The sequence below is a fragment of the Pseudomyrmex gracilis genome, unplaced genomic scaffold (assembly GCF_002006095.1).
Source record: "Pseudomyrmex gracilis isolate BER0280 unplaced genomic scaffold, ASM200609v1 scaffold_40, whole genome shotgun sequence".
Classification (NCBI taxonomy): Eukaryota; Metazoa; Arthropoda; class Insecta; order Hymenoptera; family Formicidae; genus Pseudomyrmex; species Pseudomyrmex gracilis.
Genome location: NW_018020624.1, coordinates 98,229 through 121,678, shown reverse-complemented (window position 1 = coordinate 121,678; position 23,450 = coordinate 98,229). Strand labels below are relative to the sequence as shown.

Genomic DNA, 23,450 nt, shown 5'->3' with positions numbered 1-23,450 from the left:
AAAGTCTTCCACACATAAATTAATAAAAAAAAAACACACACACACATTTTCTCTTCACATATTTATTCTTAACTTCTGTGTTGTTAAGGTTCGTTGTATAATATAGTTTTTGTTTATTCTACTCTGTTGTAAAATGTGTACTCTAATTATGTGTCCAAAATTTGTTTGAAATATGTTAGCAATTCTTTGACAAAGATAATACTGTGAAACAATGATTAATAACGGCTCTCGATGGAACAAATTATAATACAACGAAAAAACCAAAAAACCTATGATCCAGGTTGAAGGTGGACGTTTAAATACACTATAAAAAGCAGTGTATTCCGAACGTGTCGATCACTCTTTATTGTTGATCATCACGTTCACCTTTAAACTGAACCATAGGCTCTTTTTTTCTTTGAATTATAATCTGTTAAACAAATTGGACATTTTATTATTTACAAAAATAAATTATTTTATTGTTTACGAAAATACAACTATCTGAATGATATTTGTTTTTGACGATAAAACCATTCTTTTCTTATTATAATTTCTCCTTATAGATATACATATTCCTCTAGTTTTACGAGAACGTGAATGTTTATAGAGATTGAACCTTTTCCTTTCATTTTAGTCCGTACCATGCGACGAAGAGAGCGCGGAAAGAAGCGGAAGAGAAGGAAGAGATGAAAGAAAAAGAGGAAGGCGAGGGTGAACGCACTCGCCACACCCTGCCTTAAAGATTGTAAACGATTATTAATGCTCCACTGCGGCTGACCCGTAACCCGGCGGTGTGGTTCTTCTCTTAACATCTCGCCTCATCCCTCTCATCACCCCAATCTCCTCTCCCCAACCCTTCTCTTTCTCCTTCAAAATAATCTCGACTACTCAAGATCATGAGGATCGCTTCTCAACGGAATCGATCCTTATCCGGCTTTTTTCGTAATTAGCCGGTTGGAAGCTCTCACTCCGTGAGGGATAAATAACACTGGGGTTATGTCTGGCCACGTTAACTAATTTGCGTAACACGCCGTAGGCTCGCATCGAAATCTTCGCGCCAGCGAATCATCCAGCCGTTGCAAACGTGATGAGTTATTATTGGACAAGGAACGAGAGCGAGAGAGAGAAAGAGAAAGAGAGAGAGAGAGAGAGAGAGAGAGAGAATGCAATAAAATATAAAATCAAAATACGTATAACCAACAAATTACATTAAGTTATTTTAATAGAAAAAGATTCGAGCGTTATATTTAACATTCTCGCTACTTTAAAATATACTTAAAGTTAAAAAATGTTTACTAAATTTCGATCTAATGTGTCCCGCATTTAGAATTAATTTATCAATATAATTTTATATTATAATTTTATATTTAAATATCACAATATGAATTGCAAAAAAAACTTAATTAGATATCTTATTGTTAGATAAAAATTGTTAAGCCCCATATATGTATATCACATCTTTAAAGCTAAAATCTTCCAAATGCTGCAGGATGAACGCGAAAATTATGTATTACGTCAGTTCGACGTAAACACGATAACGCAACATAAAAAATAACAAGGCGATGTCACACGGCATGAGTTATATTCCGTAAATCTCGCGATCTTTGCATGCACACGCAATAATATTGCTCGATCGAAACGAGATCGCATATCCTTTCATTAAGAAAACCGTTCGAACGATTTGCGGAATGCGCTTGAACGCCTTCGATAATTAATGACGAAAATAAATGAGCCGCGGAAAGAGACGGGGCAATACTGACGTTTTTCGTAAGGTGTTTACGCGATTTCTGCTTTCCAAGTTAAAGTCCTGTTTCGAAATATCGGAACTGCGCGTTCACAAAGCATAAGAGTTTCGAAGTCTCGAGAAAGATCTGGCGCGATATGACGAGTATAAAGATAACGAGGCAGTACGAAAAGAAGTCGACGAGCAATTATGCAAATCGCGCGTGACACGTGCTACGGTATGATGACGGTGCTCATTATCGAGTGATCTTGCGACAAAAAACAGTGCGAAGTAGAAACAGAATCGGCCGTAGAGATACAGACGCGAATGAGTGTGTCTCGCGATGCTCTGAAAATAGTGAGACCTCGGGATTACAGGCGGAAAAATAAAATCAGAAGAAACAACGGCAAGGCGCGTACGAAGGGCAACGTCGCGCGTCGGTAGTCCTGTTACGTTCGTATTTACGAGTCGATCTCAACCACTCAACCGATATTCCCGCATAATTTTAATATTCGATGTCGTCCCGTCGCGTCGCAGAGATGCAACACGATATGGTACGTGAGTAAAGATAACGAGACGGCATAAAGGCGGGCCGACGCTAAAATTATGCAAATCGTCTGTTGCATTTACGGCGCGACGTCGATACGTTCGATAAAGGTGGGATTTAAAACACACGCGCGCGCGCGCATATACGCGCTTATTTGTCGTAGCCTCGTGAAACGCGCGATTAATCCTGGGTGGCGTCAATATAAAACAGAATATTTCGCATACGATATTTCCGATGAAGACGGGAATTGGACGTGTGACAGGAGTTTACGGTAGTCTCGCAGATTCGTATTCGTTCTTGATTGGCAAGCTCATTCGCATATGAATGATATAGCAAATTCGACGATTAAACGCGCTACTGCACGCGTCTAAAGGAATTTGTTAAGAAATAATTATACATTTATCTACGGTTTTATCTACAAATACCTATCGTAGAAATATCGCACGTTTTAAAAATTAATTTTTCAAAATAATCAAAATTAAATTTTCACACTAAAAATTATTAATATATACATGTAATATTTATCTATAATATACTTGGTATAATAAATTTCAAATATATTCATTAGGCTTAAATAAATTACAAAATGATAAAAAGTGAAAAGTGCGATAATTCGTTCGCGAAATTGTTTCTTCATCTCACGAGAGCATATGCGCGAAGGGAGAGAAATACGGCCGTGGCCAATTGATTCCACGTGGCATTGACCGGAGACAGACGGGACTCGACCGAGAGATTTAGTAATCGGAATGAAAAGAAACCCGACCGAAGAAACGATGCGGAGGACACACGGCGTAAGCCAGAGAAGAAGACCGCAACGTAAAAAGAACGTTACAAGGAAAAGATAGAAATAGTGTCGTGACTCACCATGAAAACCATGAACCTTGATTGCAGGTTGGCGCTCCTGATGTAAGTCAGCGTTTCCAGCCACCGTGATGATCGCCGGGGTGGTGTCCGCTTCCACTTCTGCGTCGCAGACCGTTCTTCGTCGCACTCGACAGCCGCGAAAGAAAAACAGTCGATCACACTTTACTATAAATTCACCGGGTTCCTTTTTTCTTCGTTTTCTTTTTTGTTTTTTGCCTCAATTCGACAACGTATAAGAGGATGTCAAAAATTATTGTCGTTGAGAGAACTACGATAAACCGATGTTTATCTTTTTTTTTATTTTTTTATTTTTTTTATTTTTTTTTTATTTTTTATTGCTTATGAGCGTGCGAAACAGTGCAAATCTACGCGCAACTGTATTTCTAATCACTATGTAGTCGCGATTTTAGCCGGCGATTATTATCTCTTCAGCCGGAAATATTATTGACTACAAATTAATCTAGCTAAGTAACTTATTAATTGGCTATCGGTAAACGCAGATATTGGTCGTCTACCGGCGTTTCGATTGGCATACTGGCATGAATACTGGCCCGTTCGGTTCCGGTTACCTGCAACATACAAACGCGCGTCATCATTAGAAATTGTCGTCTACGAAACTCTAAAAATTAACGTTGCAGAAATCATAATTCCGGTCGCGGACAAAACAGTGCAAATTTAGGCCGAGAAAAAAAAACGGCAACTGAAATAAAGATTACTCTTCTCGAATCACCGTTGAATTTCGTGCGAACATTGCTATATGAATTGTCTAATTGCATTCATGTAATCGTTATTTCTTTTTCCAAGAGCAAAAAATACTTATTTAAATAAAACACACAAGCTAACAAACAAACTGCAGAAGTCAGTAATTTTTATATTGCATTAATCTGTATTAATTAGTAAGAGAGCAAATTAATGTTCACAAATCAATTAATAAATATTCATCATTAAATATTATAATAATTTCAAATGTATTGATGCGATTGGAGAATATTTTCGTACGATCAAAATAAAAAGCAAATTAAAACTAATGAAAGAAATGAATCGGCGCGAAGTCTTTATTGAGACGGAAGTGTCGACCTCCGTTATATTTCATTCCGAGAATCCAGCATGGCCGATCACCAGAAAAAAAAAACGTATTAGCAGATCAGATAATAGAATGAGCAAATGCAACGGCATCATTTTGCAGGGCGCGGTTGACTGTGCCAGGCCGGGCCCGTATGACGCACCCGGTCTTTATTTAAATCATTCGATCCGTCACGCTAAAATCGATTAGCACTAATAGCCAAGGAAATAGAGTTCACTCCGTGGCTACGCAGCTATTCGAAGTGTTTTCTATCATACCGCGCGTGCCTATCATGATTCTGCGATCATCTCCAAAACATCGATCGATCAATTTTCAAGCGATTATAATACACGAATCATATCGCGAAAAATTGACGCATGGAAGTTTTTTTTCTTCTTCACATGAAATAAACGGAAGAAAGACAAATATTTGTCGAGTGTGTGCTTCCGATGATAAACTTGAACAATCAATAATTTTTAGACGAGCAAGAAAGTGCGAACGTGTTGCAAACGTTGCGAATAGAAAGTGCATTGACTAAGTAATTTTGTTTAGTACATTTTCATAGAATACTTGTCATACATCGCGATAAAGTTCAACAATTAGAAGATATTTAATCGATATTAAAGATACTTTACTATGTGATACAAGTAATTGTTAAGTTCTGAAAAACCGCCATACACACGGTATATGTGTGTGGACGGTAGTTAAACTTTCAGTATAATTATTGACCGCGACACACAGTTCTTTGACTATAATCGACCTCAAACTACGCGCAACGAACAAAAGTACAATGAACTGTATACACAATACGCTATCATAAAAACCTATCTACGTCATCATAATTCTATAGTAACAAAGTTTCAAATAAAAAAGTTGTCTATAACATTTAAATTATAAATTATTACACAAACTATTTAGTAAAACTTTTTTCTATGTTAAATATACAATATAACTCTAAATGATGTAATCGTTTAAGATTTTAGAGAAGTTATACGTTAAATACTATATTTTTTTATACAGGCTTATACATGAAGAGAGTGAATAAGCAATTGTCGAAGATATAAAAACTTGTATCTAATTAAAAATGTTACGTGATAAAAACTGGTCAAACCGGCGTTTGAAATATATCGGTGTTTGGCATCGTTCGCGCGCTCGCGTTTGACGGTGACCGACGATCTTCTACAACTACGACGGCCGCCGCACGTTTCTATAGGTTTATGAATGAAGCACGCGTGCGCGACGACTGGAACACCGTGTGTAAGAGGCGGTGTGGCAGCGAAAGTGACTTGCTCGGAGAAGCATACAACGATGTGTACGCGCGCGCACGTGTACGCACATCGTGCAGGTATAGAGAAACAGAGAGCAATGTCTATAAAACTAGCATTCGTATCATCAATAAAGAAATAATTAAATTTAAAAATTAGTAACTAAGTGATGTAAATTAAAAGTAAATATTCAATTAATCTTGCAGAGATTACAAGTTAGAACGCTCACTAATGCAATACTAAAAATTTAGCGCAACATGCTATTCATTAAAATGCAGAAAAAATTATATCAGAATCACTTATTGTCGGGGCAGTCTCGCAGTTTATTATCAATCACCATTTGTCACAATCAGTAGAAAGTTATATATATAATAAAAAGTGTGAGATTAATAAAGTATTCGCGTATTCATGAGAACCAGATAAGCGACTTTCTCTACGAGATTAAACTAATGATTGGATGATCTCACTCGAGGTAAATGAGATAGCCGCGTATGCCAAGGTGCAATGATAATCAGATTGAACTTAAAACTTTCATGGAAGTTTAAGATAATAACCGTTCTCACACGAAACAACATATAATATAACATTTTAAACCGCTTTAATCTGGAATAAAGTGAGAAAGCATTAAGTTTCTCGATCGTCGTTTACATTAAAGAAATTGACCGAATTGAATCTTTAATAATAATAATAATAATAATTCTGTAGATAAGCTCTTTTCACAAGAGAGCTCTGCGGTTTATTATTCTCGAGAGAAAAAAAAATTTACAGAAACATGGTTTACTTATCTTTCCCATAAACATCACATTTTTAGAATAAGAATTTATATAGCAAGACATAAAAGTAGACTGTCTAATCTAGCTACAAGATATAAAAGGGAAAGTTGCATACAACAAACTAGTATTTTATAAAAGCACATTTAGTTCTTAGAACAATATTTGAAATTATAATTATGAAATATCTCATAAAATACATCTATAAAATTACTAAATATATATATATAAATATCTCTGTTCAAATTATATTATAAACACGCACGAATTTAGACTAAATATTTTTCGGACGTAATAAGTAATAGACTTACATCAGAAGTTAAATATATTATTATTTTTCAAAAAAACAAAAAAAGTTTTTCATAACATGTAGATGTTTTCTGGAAAATTTCCCTGAAATATTTTGTTTTGTAATTTATAACTATGTATATTCAACTGCGTATTACACTGTATTATAATATACCGCTCAATTCTCTTGAACAATTATTTCGGCAACGCAATTTCGTTACGCCGCGTTAACCAAAAGGAAAGACAGAAAAAGAGATACGCACACAACCGCATTCGCTTCAATCTCGATTCATCACTATCACGTTGTCTTAGTAATCTACATGCGGACCGGTTGTACGACGCGCAAATAATTGCATTATACGGCGCGTTAGATAATGATCAATGCGTATCGAGTCGAATTCCTGCATGCGAACTCGGTCAGATTTACTACCGTCGAAACATTACCTTATCCGGCCTTCTCTATCCGATCGCCTTGAAAACACAACCGCAGTTGGTAGCGCAGATAGCCGCGCCGAATGCCAGGCATAAATTCGAACATACTTGCGTGACACGATGCACATCACGACAGTGCATCTTGCGAAATGTAATCGATTATTTCGTGAATGCATTTGTAAGATCTCTCTTTCTGCTTAAAAAATGCCAAGAAAGATGATAAACAATAAAGTACTCGAGCTCAATAGAATTCAAGTTATATACACACTTATTTCTTATAATTTTAGTAACAATTTTTCCAACAAAAGCAAATTATGTTTTACGTTGCACGAAAGTAAACGATGTAGTTGTGGTAAATAGGTCAGCAAATATATATCTTATTTATTGGCAAATGATAATTATATTGTATGTCAAAAAAACATATAATTTTATATCAATTACTGTAGTTCAATTTGTTATGCATAATCGCGAGATCATAATTCACGAAAGTTTTAATTTCCCGAACGAGATTGGCGGAACGTCGGAATTACGTAGGCCACGATTGCTAAATCAAAGTCACTTAAAATTAGAAGCAGAGCCCGTTCGGTCGAGTGAATAATGAAGCTCGAGAAGGTAAGAGCTTCGCGAGTTCATCGTACCATCGATCAATGCCGCTTTTTCTTCGGCGTTCATTTCTCCCCGGATAAGTTCGATCGCTCATTTTGTTCGCCGATCTTCTAATCCGATTGATCGATCTTCGATTCGCGATGGCGCCATTAGTTTCTTCGGATCGTGACGATGGATCCATCAACACCGCAAATACCATTAGCGCATACCGCGGCTTTTTGCAATTAACCTTACCAATGATTGTGAAACCGCCAGCTATCTCGCTAACCTATCGAACCTCGTCTTCATTAATTAATCTAATCACTCTCTATAAGCTAACCCGACTTTCGTCCCATCATCGCACTAGAAAGTGGCGATGTCGATCGCCAATTATTTCGGCGCGCATCATAAGTAATATAATTTTGAATAATGAAAGGCATTATTTGATCTTAACTTTTATGTGCGAAAGACATTCACGGCACCAACTGTATGTAGAACTCAACAACAAGTTTGTCTTATCAATGGTATGACAACAGCATTACACCATATTTTCTCTCTCGAGTTATCTCACAAATTGCGAAATTAAAAAACTATGTTATAAGACCCCGTGATAACATCGAAACGAGTCCAGATATTACGTAGAAATGCCTAAGCACATTAATATACTCCTCTTTCTTGCTGAAAACATTGACATCAATTTGAAACTCGTCCGACTAAAGATCTTATCGATTTATTTCGAAAGTGAACTGTGCTCGTGCATACGAAAAGCGAGTGTGCGCACACGTCAGTGCATATGAATATAAGCGTTTGTGTAAATGATCACATAAAACACCGACTGTTTATTTGTGTAAAAAAAATTCTCTTAAAATAAAAATCTATTTTCAGAGAATATTATACTTGAGTAAATGTTTAATTATACCATATAAAGTAGCGATGTTTCTACATTGAGATGTCATTCACAATTTATAATAAACGCATGACACATCAAATAGAAAATAGTTTATTACATAAAACTGTATAGAAAGATCGTTCCACCATGTGGAGAACTATGTATTAATGAAGCGCGTATTTTCAGGAACATTTGCGTTTACGTGCAGACACAACGGCTCCGACTCGAGTGTAATCTCCAATGCGTGTCGCATAAATGACACGTATCGAAACGGATATATTAAGCGCGACATATCGCGCGCTGCGCATCGCGCATATATGCACGTGTCATCGAAGAAAACTTCTGTTTTAGATTGTGCTAATGTAGATCGCGATCCGTGTACGTGTATCTCATACCTAGGTGGTATCAGATTTTATCGTCCCACGTGAAAGAATGAAAATTAACGAGCTGATTTAGGTCCCGGATTGCGACACGTTGCGTTGAGAAAACGTCCGCGAACGCGAGCCGCGTGCGCGTACTGCAATGCTTGTACTTGTCCCGCAACGCGATTTGAGAAAGAAAAAGAGAAAGAGAGAGAGAGAAAGACTGTGATCGAATAAAAAAATATAAACTGCTATATTTACATAATACTGCAATATTTCAACAAAAATGTTGAAATATTGCAGTATTATGAAAAACAATTTTGTTTTTTGGTTTTTTAAAAAGAACAAAAATAACTGCATATTTAACAAGAGAAATTGTCGAATCTACTATTTAAAAAACTGATTCAAAATTTATAAAGTTTCAAACAGAAGTCTTTGAAAGAATAATCATTATCGAATAAACACCTGTTTACGACTCACCTAAGATTCTCAACATGTTCATAGCAAAAAATAGCTATAAAAAAAAATTAATCTTTTTGTATGGCAAATTCTTCGCGTTACTAGATAAAACTAGCGGACAAATTATTAAAAGTTTTCTGTAGAATGTAACGAAATATGTATATTATTAAACGTACTTCAGCAATTTTTTTTAACCAACGTAATACGCTATTTTACTACGACAGATGTTGCGCGTATAACTGTGAAAAACATCTATGAGACCGGTTTTAAATCGAATTTTTGATTACACTTCGACTGTGTGCGCTACCTGTTACTATTGTAGCGTGACAGGCGGCAAACACAACGAGTGTTCAATTTTACTGTCCGGTCATTGACGTTTTTACTGCCATATGCTGGTGTATCCAGGATCTAAAACTCAAGCTAGGTAAATTTCTACAACTCTCTCAACCGAAGGTTCTTGCAAAGAGCTTGTAAAATGCGTGCATTGACACTCTTGTGCTCGCGCACTTTAGAAGATAATAGATAGGAATAACAAGACTCCGTTTCTCGTAAATTCGATTCTTATCGATCGACGCGAACACAACTTTCGATAATCAACGCGAATCTATTTAAATCAAATAACTTATCGTTACGTAAAAGAAAATGTCACGCGCATTTGTTCTAGTTTAGTTTTCTATTATAAAAAGTGTGTTTAGTTTTTAAAATACGTAAAATTGTGTTTTCCGAGTTAAAAAAAAACCTCTTGTATGTAAAACTATTTCTCTTTTATAAAATACAAAGAGAGAAAAACAATAAGATATTACAATTGAAAAATTTAATAATCCGCATAATGAGATTCGAAAAAGTTACTGAAAGTAAGATGAACACGAGTGATAAACTTTGTTCGTATTTGAGAACTTATGGACAGTAGAATATCTTGTTTTCCCGCGCTCTCTGTGGTGCGCTACCGTTTGCGCCAAGATCGCGCCGGCTTATCGCGCCGTCTAATCCTCTCTCGTTCGAAAGCCTGGCGAGACGATAATGAAAAGAGCGAGAGAGTACGCGCGCGAGAGGCGGTGTAACCGGTGCCACACAGTGTTGCAGGTTGCTGCTGCGCGAGAGCGCAAACTGAAACGTTAATATCGTAACACACAAATTGTATATGTATATGCCACACGCGTGCGCGGTGAGACTCGGTGTCTTTTATTGCCCTCACTAAAACTGACATTCGCACGCATTCGTTTCACCGGCGCGGTAATGAGGAACGTAGTTGGAGCTATTACGCGATGACGTGTAAATAGCGGCCGGTGCACAATGCTCGGCGGAAAGCGGTTCGTGTTGGTTTTATCTCATTCGACGAGGAAGGGACGCATATACCTATATGTACACTTATTGCAGCGACAGAGGCGGCCAAGATACGTAGAAGGGTAGGCGCAATTCGCAGGCGAGTTGTACGTACTAACACGCGGTTATGCGTACAACCTATTGTATCTCAAGCGAGCGATATAAATCGCGGATGAAAAATTGTCTTGACAAAGAATTCCGGCGCAGAGTGGTGTGCGATACGCGGTATTCCCGTGCAAAGATGGAAAAATTGCGGAGACAAAGAAGGAGTGCGCGACAATATCGCACGCGATAACGGCTGGCAAAGCTTGATACACGTCTTATTAGTCAGTGGAATTAATCATACTGGACTTAAGTATAGTAACAGCAGTGGCGACATTTTTCCACAGCAGTTGCTTTTATCTTTTATATACAGGCCGTATAAGTACATAGCGATCGTTTGCGCTTTGCTCCTCGCTCTACGCACAATCTTTATCGCGTTATATTATTCGCAAAGAAGAAAAATGTCTTAATTCTTATATTGTTGTAGCATTCAAAAAGATATAAAACTTATTATATACTTATAAATATTGTGAGAAAAAAAGAGAAAAAGAGATACCTGATATCTTGCGATTTTTAATACAAGTGTAACTGTGTAGTTTGGAGGGTGACTAGGACGACATGAGGACGCGATATTGAACGGTAGCCGTCAGCGTGCGATCCTATTAGCCCGCATTGTATGCTAATGAGCGCTTGTCGCCTGTGATCCGTACTTATATATATCGCGTTATATCGTCGACAGCGGTTCTCAGCGAATCGCGCTTTTCCGTCGCGATAATTTATCTCTTTATCGCCGTCTCTCGTCGCGTGTCCGTCAACATTTTCTCGAACTCACGAGACAATGAACTCACATCCGAGAACGCGATGGTCTCGTAAACATTTTATTATCAACGAAAACTAATCAATTAAAGTAAATTAAAAATGTATAAATTACACGTTGCGCATTGAATAAAGTTTCTTATTTTCAACCGGGAATGAGAACTGTGTTGTTAAGCGGTTACAGTCGATTTAACGCCCTAATACATTTCGTTGATGGGTGAAAAAAAGTTCCGGTGGAAAAAAAATTCACGCGCTCAAAGGGTTACATAAAATTACTTGCGGCTTTAGTGTGAAGTTCACGCGGTAAGCTCGAAAAGCAAAAGGGGAAGCGATGAAATAAAAGAGTCAACGCATCATCACACAGTTAGGGAATAATTTTATTATTACAGTCTAATTTTAATCTCCCTTGCACGTGTTTCGATTTTAAATTGTACTGTGTATTGGTTGGCTACAAAAAGTTCTACGATATTAAAATAGATATACGTAGAACATTACGATATAATAAACAACGCGTTACAACAGATAAAGAAAGAAAAATATTTTTTCAGAATATTCAAATATATCTTATGCGTTATTCATTAGCCAATAAATAACACGGATATTACCGAATCATTACAATAATAATTTGGCAGTCCTGTTTTAGCTATTGTTACATGTACAATGTTTGATGTACGCAATTTTAAACAGTCCTAAAGCATAGTTGGAACATAATATACGGCCGATGAAGGCAAACTGTGGTTTTAATGGGCGTGTAAATTTTTTATGCGCCATTAAAATGATCATGAAAATAGCCGCACACGTATGCACACACACGCACGCACGTATGATACACGCGTGTGCCTTTTGCGAAGAAGAAGGTGGAAGAGGAAGCTTCTTAGGAAATGGCGAAATAAATGCTTTAACGCAATGAATTTTTCTGCGGGCAGCTGAAACGAAGTGTAATTAAGGTTATGACTGTTGTTGGTGGTTATCCAACTGTGGCTCATCTCAGAACCGCCAGCTAGGCCTCACAAATACGGCATGCACACGTACGTGCAAATCTGTCCAACACACGCATACACATCGACTTACATAAGCGCTCGAACGATACGCTCTACGAAAACGCTGAATTAGATATCAACAATTAACCGAGTGAAAGTAAAGTAACGTATAAACCAATATCAGATATATAATTGAGAGGTTCAATTCACCATCCTGGCGAATAATTATCGTCTGTAACGTTTAATATTCTTATAATTCACAAAATATAATTTTACATTATTTGCATAACGCAAACGTTATGCAAACAAGATCGCAGAATTTTCCGTTTGTGTCTCTTTTGATCACACAGTTCAAAGTTGAACAATTTATCGACAGATTTTCTTAATCATATTTATAGTTATCCTTAATTTTAGCTGCATTTATATTTATTTACTCATTAGGACAACGTCACATTTGATAGAAATATTAATTCATTTAACGAATCTCGGATAAAGAAAAATTGTTAAGATTGAATAAATATAAACCGGATATATCTATATACACATTAAATGCGTTTATAAAATATCAAATAAATGAGATATTGTCAACACTCGATGCTGTCGTCGGTGTAACACAACGAAACTTGACACTATCACCAACGGATTAATGTGATAAATTTCCTTCAGCGCGCGATAGCTAAATTATGTTCGACACACACAGAAACACAAAGATTGCGCGGCGAGAGAGTCGGCGCGTGTATAACATCGAGAAATCCCATCTCGAGGACGGGATCAGGGATCAGGGTCTAGGCGTCGTCAACGCGGCTGGCGGCCGAGATACGAGCAGTGCCCGCGTCGACATAATTATGCTACGCGCCGTCAGGTAGATGAAGCCGATACAGACGCGGGGACCGTTTAAGCGCCTCCGAGAGCATAAATAATCCTATTAAACGTGTCACTAGCTATGTCAACAATCTGACAGGCAGCAAACCTACCTCGGCTGTCGTGCTACCGATCGTATAGCAACACTGGTTAGAGTTAGGTGCACACGCGGATATATACGTTTGCACGTGACTCGGACGTACATACAAGTCAATGTTGGAGAAGCTGCGGAAATGATTTCATCGGCAACGAGAGCGATGCTGAAACAAGTACATACAACATTACGCAACGCTTAGTAATTCTGTATCGTATATGCTTCTTATTATATTCGTTCGCGTGTATATTTATCGCTTGTCGCGCGATAAAGTTCACGCTATGCGTGCATGAAAGTGACGCAGAAAGAAAAAAACAGAGAGACCAGATTAGGACCGATGGTATTTCGAGTGGCGGTCAATCTCTCTCGCTAGGAATTGAAGACGTTCGTTTACAGTTAAGAGTCATACGGCTCGCCACCTGTTTGTCCGTTCAACTATTCCGCAAGCCACTTCACGGCTTTGCCGACTCGATGTGTGAGTAAATAAGGTATACGCGACGTGGAACACGACGCGCGCAACTCGAGTATCGTCGAGGAGGGCCGGACGTCATGTGCAAGGTGTCATTGAGTGGATTTTTAGCTTTGTCTAGAGAGATTTGAGCTATTTGCAGTCAACGTTTTTTTTAACAGGCGCGGTAAAATATTAATGATCTAAAAATATGTACTACTTTATAAAAGCAGTAAATTTTTAAGTATAACGGAGCAGATAAAACGGAGCAAGATCTATTCGACCTTATTAAATAAAAGTAAATGTCGTAAAGATTTGAATAATTGTATGTGCGTCACATAATTTGAAAAAACTAAAAAACAGCTCATAATTTTTCGCAGATTTCTAATCCGAAAAAAAAAATACGTTCTAATGTCATACGTTGGTTATCAACTTTGTACGTATATATATTGATGTTTGTTAGGCTTACATCACGACTTCCGTACGTTTTCTATTTCTTGTTGTCTTCTTCCTCTCGACAAATAAGTAGATATTAATAACCATTGTGTAATAACGTGCGTTTAATTTTGATTACCACTCAAAAACTATTTCTATACACATCATCGCGAATTTCTTTTCGCAAAAGTAGCTTCGATTTTTTTTTTTTTTTTCAAGACGACACAATTTATTTAATCACATAGACATCATATTTATATTTTGTCAGAAGATGAGCACGACAACTCGAGAGAATAAAAACAAACGAACGTTTTCTCAGAGGTTATTGAAAGCGTGAAGCTTTGACAAGCAATGACGATGACGATGAAGACGACGAAGGGTGCGCGTCGTTCGTAAGTTGCATTCCTACGCGACGAACACAAACGGGGGAGGATGAACGTAGATAGAAGGTAAAGATCGATAGAGGTTCGTCGACTCCGCGACTGACCGAGCTTACGTACTCGATACCGATGGGTTGGTTCGTAACTTTGTCCAAGTACGGAAGCTCCACCGGCCCGCAATAGAATCAAGAAACTCGGATTTGCATAATTCTAAATAGTCAAGAGCTAATAAATCTAAGATGAAAATACGATAAATTAGAAGATACTTCGAAGAAATATATCAAATCGTCGAATATTGATAATTGTGAGAAAACATGCAGTGTTGTTACTTTTTGTAAACTGTTTGAAGAGTGAGAAAAACACATCGAGAAATGTTTTCTCACAATCAGAAGATAATTTTTTATCACATAGGTTTTACACGTTGAATACAAAATTTTAAGATTTCGTTAAAATAAAATCCATGTTTCTTACTCACGCGTATTATAACAAATAAATTAATATGATTTTATGTGTGTTAAATAAAGGTACGGTAAAATGAAACGTTTGCGCATTTACATCATCTTATTTATCTCATGACGACTTAGTCTTATTACTTTATGTAAAGTACAGGTGTCTATTGAGACATCTTTTTTTTTAAGAGTTTTTGTAAGTTATTAAATATCTAATCTTAACCTTAGTTTTTTATGTCAAACTGATAGAAAATATATTCAAGTTTTATCTCCAAAAGCAATCAATAATAGCTATATTTTGTTTTATGTGAATTTTTTAAAATCAAAAGTGCCGATTTTGTTGATTTAAAAAAGAGCTCCTAATATGAGACACAAGGGGTTTCTTTCGTAAAGGAATCTTAGCAACAACAGAACTATTGTCATTCTTAACATATTGCTCGATAGAACTCTTTGGAACGTTGAATTGTTTAGATGCTTTTGAATATCCCATTTCTCTGTGCTTCTTACTATCTTAACAGTCTCTAATTGACTGTGAGATCACGATTGTCTCTTCTTTGTTTCCATCTGAAAATATGATTACTAAAAACTTACTAACACATCAAATAAAGAACTTGACAGAATAAAGAATTTGACAGTTTCCTATTATAAAGTATTTCATATTAAGAGCGACTACGTGTGTCTCATATTAGAAAATATAAAATTGTAAGAAGTTAAAGTTTAATTATTATGTACTTATAGTGCATGTGTACATTTGAGTGAATTGAAATGACAGTGAAGCCTGTGACATATGTGTTAAATACATATTTTAAAGTTATAATGATTATTTTTCCTTTTCCGCGCGTACGCGACTACTTTTTCGCACGTCGCCTTCGGCAGTGAGTGACACTGACAAAAGGTTTGACATTTGTTTTTTTGTAAGTGATGCGTTAAAAATACAAAGTTATGAATTTGTAACCACACGAAACTCGCTATCTCGTATTAAGCGACCATCTCATAATAGACATCTTTACCCCGTGTGTAATCGAAGGAGAAACGCCATTTTCAATTTGCGTTTGTTTTAATATTCTATTATATTCGCGTAATTATTTTATTATATATTACTTGCCAAAACAGCATTTTTTATTGTTCTGAAGATTGTTGCGCCTGGTTTTGTTTAATCCAGATTGGCGCCTATCACAGAATTTTTTTTTCCACTTTTACGTAATCTTCGCAAAGTCCTGCGCACGCACTCCGAAACGGAAATCAAACCGGATCGCACACCGAGTCCGAGAATCCTCCCTGAATGTCACGCGAGGCACAATGAACACGATTGTCACAAACAAGTGCGTTGTTCACTCGCGGTCGACCGACGACGCGTTAGTCCGAAAACATCACGACTTTACGTTTAGCTTCTCGTCTTGGACGAGACAGAAACATCGTTCCGTTTACTCCGAACAACCTGTCGAAAACTCTTTATCGAAAACGTCGTAATAACTGTGTAACTTCACGTTTTTCTCGCAGACCGTTCAAAAAAGTTTCAAACTATACGTACCGACAGGTGGCGTTTTGATGAGCGCAGCATGCGTGCGATTTTTTTTTTTTTTTTTTTTTTTTTTTTTTTTTTTTTCTCAAATGTAACGACAAAGCATCTCTCACTGCAAAACAAAAACACACTTCAACACATTCAATACTGCTTGCTTTGCGCCTAGAGTCACTTTTCTGCTGTGCGACATGCAGCTTGTGTCTTTGATCTACGGCGGATCGCGTGCGGTACAGTCCACTTCGACATTTTCACGACAAACACCACTAAATCCGTAATTTACAAACACGGTGCTCGGTCGATCGCGCGTCGCGAATAATATCCTGCGAATGATATCATCGGTATCTCGGTAAAAGCATCGCGATAACTGTTCCGTACGATGATGCCCGCCACCACCTCCGCGGCAACGTTCACGTCGATGTGGTCGACAGTACGACTGGTTGCCGACGGATCATCTCGTCGAGAGTGACTCGACGCGCCGGCGAACACTCGAGTGCAGAACGTTGTTTATCGCGAGCTGCCGGCACGACGGCATGGCGGAACACGCGCACATATATACGCGACACCAGGAAACGTCCTCTGATTGTCGTCGGTGCGACCGTACTGCCTCGGTGAAGCACGAGGAGACACGACGGGTGGGCGACGAACAGCGATGCGCGACGACGTGCAACGACGAGACGCGAACGAGAAACGACAACACGCGGACGGAGTCGCTGGTGGCCGACTGTCTCCGACGGACGGACGGGCGGGCGTGCTCGCACAGTCGACTCCGCGAACGATCAGCTGATCGCCACGCGCGCTGCTATGGTAACCAACGTCAGCGGTCGGTTACTCCACCAACAAGATTGCACATAGGACTCATTTCGGAAGCCTCTCGCTTGTTTTTGCGCACAATGCGTCGCGAGTTTATGTTCTCGCACGCGTGCACGCGCGTACAGAGAGCCAGCCCACGCGCGGCTTTTTCAGTAGTATGTGTATCGCGCACGTGCGACACCGCCGTGGTGTTGAGCAGCAGTCTCGTGCATGCGCGGGCACGTGGGCACGCGCGTTGCGCGCTGGATGTCCATCAAAAAAATCTTTCTTGCTATGAAAGACAGCACGCGAATACAAATTTCTCAGATAATTTGTTTCCTTTTTTCTTTCTTTCTTTCTTTCTTTGCTCCTTAAAGCCAAGGTAGGTCACGTAATAGAGCAAGGTAGAGGAAGGTGCGTGAGAGAAAACAGAGAAAGAGAAAGAGGCACGAGGGCAAAACTGAGAAAGAGAGTGATAAAAAGAGAAGGGTCAGAGAAACGATGATGTGTTTGTAGACTGACCTAAACACCTAAGCACGACTCGTCATCACACGTGACTTGAACGGCGAGCGACGGTCGAGTGTGACAGAAAGGAAAATCACGAGGCAAGCGTTGCGGTGGCGCGAGCAACAACGTACGCCATCCGCTCGTGTCGGCAGCCGGGCGTGCACTGCCTTCTCGAGTCGTCGGTTGGTTCTCCATCCTCGACTCAGGCAAAGCTGGCTGTGTGGCTGGCTGGCTCTGATCGTTCGTTCGCGCGCTCGCTATCTCCGCTTGCAGACGACCGAAGTCGTCGCTCGCACATATCGCTCGAGTCGACTACGATGAGTCGGATCGATACAATACTTTTACATTTAAAAAACTAGGCAATCACTTATAAGATATACCTATTGAGAAATCAATCGCTTGTCTCGAACGATACGCCTGATTAAATCTTCTTTTTACTGCTAAGACAGTCAATTGCTTTGACGTTAGAAAAGTAATCATTGCTGATATTGAGTTAATTGACAATGAGCAATGGCACGATTATTTGTGACGTGACATATTCTTTTTTTATCGTTCCGTTTAAATTATGAAAAGAGAAGATAATATACGTAAACTCAGTGTATATATATATATATACAAATGATATATATATATATATATATATATATATATATATATATATATCATTTAAATCAATGTATTTAGAAAGAAAAAAGTACACAATATAAATGTGATATAGGAACAAGAGAGCTAAATCTCGATTGTTTTGTGATGTCAGCTCTATACGTTTACGAACAAAAAACAAAAAACTGAAATATAGAGTTAGCTAAAAAATTTCGTTTTAAGTATGATATATTTCTCGTAGAAAGTAAGAATGATTGTTCGAAGTAACGCGGGGTCTCTTAAACAGAGAGAATCGTCGATCGCGAAACAGAGAATCTTGCCGAGAAATGGCCGCGGGCCGCGGATGTAGGTGTTGCTATTCGAGTATTTCGAAGTAGGATCAATCCGGCATTTTTTTCTGCGCGCTGTGTGACCGAGATGTAGACAAATCATTGGCCACGCCTTTGGGAATCAGGCGTCACGCCGTTGCCAAGCCAAAGACAAAGACGCCCACGTGCGAATTGTATCTCTCTCTCTCAATCCAAAAAATTCTCTAAGAAACTTATCTTCGATAATTACCGTTCTGAGAAAATAGAAGTATGACCGACTCCGATGTATTCCTCCGTTCTTCTCGTATTATTCTCTCGCGCGCGAGATGAGAAGTATTACTCATCACGCGGCCTAAATTCTTACCTTTTTGTTTGCAGATAAAAATGCATCAGACAATTTCCTTTGGGTATCACATCTCTCTCATTTCGCATTCTTATTAAATTGTTATTACAATATCAGTGTTTTACTTATTTTATTTGTTAATTGTAACTGTTTATTTTACTCGTGCTCTTCTTTTTTTCTAGTAATATTTCATTTCTTTTTATAGTAATATTTTATTATTATTTATTACGCAACGAATGTGAAAAACTTTATTTATTGTTATATAATTGAAAAGTAGTTAGAGATTTTCAAGTATAACTTAATACGTTTGACGTTTAAATGTCATTATCATATAACAGTACTTATACTCAATTCTTCACGTAGACTTTCTTAAAATTCGATCAACTTCTAAAGTCCTTTGCACAATGAAAGGAATAGCGATAGCGATAGAAATAACACCAGTTTTAAAGAGTTTATGTTTATAAATAACGGTAGAGAAACAGCGGAATCTAGCATACAAAAATACACCTGTATCAATGCAGATCAGAAAACGGAATAAGCAATAGCGATAAAATTTTCGACGAGTTGGAATTCTGTGTCTATTGCTTATCGCTATCACTACTCCCTCGAATTGTGCAAAGAGCTTAACATATAATTATAGTTACGGTGCATCGTGCTATCTAGTGGCAAAGTGGCAAAATAGCAGGAAATACCGGGAAAGATGTCGGTAAATTAGGTTGAAGTGTGATTTTGATACTCTTATAAACTAACTAATCCAGTTTGTCTGAATAACATCTGAAGTCAAATTCCAAATTCATCTTTTATATAAAGAAGCAAAGAGAAAACTGAGAGCAGCCACAGATCAGCTATGTAATCGCGTTTCCGTTCTGTATTCGTAAGCGCTATATCCACAGTGGTGCAAACTGGCAACTGTGTAATCATGTCTGTCACAAAATTTGTCGGTAAGTAAACTTACGTCGGTAATATACACTTTTGATCTTAACGAAAAGAATCGAGAAGTAATTTTAGCCAAAGAAAAGAATGAAAGCAGCGCGGCCACGGCAACATAGCTGTTATTGCTATTCAGGGAAGAATATTTCTCGAAAAATAATTGCTTTTTTGAAATCTGATATTTTGACAGTTTTGGTCGTACACATGCATGTGATATATTTTTTAACCACGCCAGAAACAGTACGTGTCACTGCGTCTGACAGTCCGCAGTTTGTGCAAAATGGGACGGAAAAATATACACACGCTTTTACATATTTTCTAAAAATAAATATACACTTGTGTAACGCATAATCGTGGTTCTTCTTTCTATCATGTTCTATATCTATACAGTCCTTACACCAGTTTCTGATAGTTTTTAGATCGATAGTTTTAGATCGATATTCGACCTGCAACTCAATCGATTTTTGCGTTCGAAATTGATTTTTGCTGCTCTCAGTTTTCTCTCTGATAGTAGCAATGTTCCGTTTTTTTCTTTCTATCAAGACGTTGCGCGTTAGACACGTATTCTTGTATTGAGAACAAAAGAATATATATGTGAAAGGAGATAACAACTCCTCACACACACAGATTAAAATCAGAAGCAGAAATATATACAAAACAACAATGTTTTATTGGAAACAACATACAATCACGTACCACATATTTTTCTTATAAGATCTTATCGTTCGCGCGTCCCGCCAAGGCGTGCACGTTACAAATGAATACAAATGCTCGAAGTTTCGTGGAGCAAGCCCGTTTGTCACGTTCGAGTATCACTCTCGTCCTTTCACCTTCGCCGCGGAACTCACGAACGTCTTTTGTTTTTCCGTTTGAATTTTGGAAATTTTGTATTTCGTTATCATTAGGCGCCCACTTTTGTTTTCACTCTCTCTCTCTCTCTTTCTTGAGTTGAAGAGAGAGAAACCCAAAGACAATCCGAATCCCAAGAGAGACAGACGGAAATAAAGAAGAAAGAAGAAACTCTTGATTACGAGAGTTCTGATCGCGAGTTTTTTTTCTCTCCAAGCCGCGCTCTTACGCTAAAGGGCTAATTCTAAGGAATTTTTTTTAACCCTAGTCCTCGACGACGAAGACGGAGAACGAGGACGAGATGATTCGTCGAGCGGAGGACTTTTTTTTTTTATGTACAAGTACGAATACGATATACATACACGAGTTCATGTATTTTTATTATACACATACTCATATGATATCTTTAATAGTGATGTCACAGCAATCTTTTTTCAATGGTACGAAACGGCACGCCCCTTCACGCATGGGTGCGATGCCTTCTGTGAATTTGTATAGTATCTAATCTAGGGTTAGAATTATTATTTTATTGGTTTAAAGTGTGTGAAAGACGGTAGCCATAACTATTTCGTACGTAACGATCGTATTGACATTGATCCGTCATTGAATCTTTCATTGACTCGCGCGAGTGCACTTTTTTAATACAATATTACCGTATATTAAATAAAAATTTTGAATTTAAAGTTGTACATCAAACTATATAAATTATTTAACGTTGCTTCTAAAGAATCTTCTTCTCAGTAATGATAATAACAAAATTAACTGTACTTTAAAAGACACATTTTTTTTTAAATTGTCCACATGTTTAACTGTCTTTAAAGTAAAATAATTGTTTTTGTGGATCATATCGCTAAAAACTGGCGTTTGTTATTCGTTGTATCGATCCTCGCGCAATGCAACGTAAGTTCATGATTATTTTTCATAAAAAATAACAAAAACGACACTTGATAGGTGTTTTAAAATATATTGTATATATACAGAAACTACTGTATTATTTATTACACTTATCCAATTAGATCAATGTTTTTTCTCACATCAATGTTTTTAGATTATGTTTTTGAGATAAAAATTTTTCGCTCAATTAACATTTATACTCTTTCTCTCTGATATAGTTTTTGATCAAACAATCTAACTTAATCATAATTGATATGATTCTTAATACGTACAAAATTCTAAGAATTACAAATTTCATAGTTAAAAAGATTTTTGTTTTAATAAAAATCTTTTAAATCTCTTAATCTTTCGTAGATTGTGATCGAAAAAGTTATGGCTATCGGTAGAAGAAAGTTTGAAAGGCGAGGGATTTGAGTTCGACGGAGATTATGAAAGAGGATGTCATCATCATCTACGCTCGGTTGGATAAAATTTAGCTAACAGTTACAAATATAAGGAGTTCGCAGCGACTACTATACGGAAAATTATTAAGGCCGCTATTTCGTGCGTGCGCACAATGATTTTTTTCGGATTTTCGTAATCTCTCTGATTCATGAATCGTTGTCGAGGACAGATTGTGATGTGATATTACAATTATTACATTTTTCATTCTATTACGTCGTCATATTGTGTATAGCATAACAGGATTTTACAATAACTAATTTATATGATATCATTAATATTATATCGTATGAATTAGTTATTGTTATATTCTCAAATAAATTCTGTAAAGTGAATTTAATGAGAATTTTGCAAAATATACATTTCACAATTGCTTACTGTATAATTCAAGTTAAAGTATTAATGACATTTCAATATCGTAGAGTAAATTGTAAATGCAATAGCAGTAACATTATACATAAATTATTTTCAAAATATTTCAGCACAAAAAAATTAATAAATGAAAAAAATCTTGTGAATAACAAAATCAGAATTAATAAACAAATTATATTTTGAATTTAGCAATTAAATTGCAATCTTTGTTTATTTTTTTCTTTACACGGTCATGCAAGTTACTTTCGTTACTGCAATCTGCTTTTTGTTCATATATTTTTTTCATTTAACTTTTTTTTTGTGACATAAAATTGTGTACAGTGCAACGTAGGTTTTTTTGCACACACAGATATCAATTTTCATTACTTTTATCATTTTCGATTATAATTCACGAAATGTAGCAGAGAAGAAACTTGATAAACACATGAATTGATTCATCTTACAGTCGTTTTCTATTTCTTTCTTACGGTTTATCGCCGTGTCACTTTGCCTCAATGAGAATCAGCTTAACAGTTAGGCAGTGTCTGTACATAATGTACGTTCCCTCCATGAATAGTGACTGCTTTAACATCACATTCGACAATATAAAGACTCACGTATATATATTTACATATAAAATTAATTAATAAACTTGCACGGCGACATTCACCGTTCAATTAGACAATCAGTTACACTCCAATCCAAATTTACTGAGCGATATTGAAAGAAGCGACAAAGAACGTATATGTAACACACAATTCCATTGTTAAATTAAATTTTCACACTTCCTTACATATTCTCGCGTGTTCTACTAACACTTAGTGACGATTAAACAATGAATAAAAAATCGTACAATGAT

General features: G+C 37.1%; 1 long non-coding RNA gene across 1 annotated transcript in view; it reads right to left on the bottom strand.

Annotated features, from left to right (window-relative positions):
• Positions 1-17,244, bottom strand: part of LOC109852935 — an 88,989-nt gene extending 71,745 nt beyond the window's left edge. The window contains exons 1-2 of the long non-coding RNA XR_002250061.1: positions 16,586-17,244; positions 3,114-3,682 (exon numbers count right to left, since the gene is read on the bottom strand). This is a non-coding gene — a long non-coding RNA (uncharacterized LOC109852935). The remainder of the gene's footprint in view (positions 1-3,113; positions 3,683-16,585) is intronic.
• Positions 17,245-23,450: the final 6,206 nt, after the last annotated feature.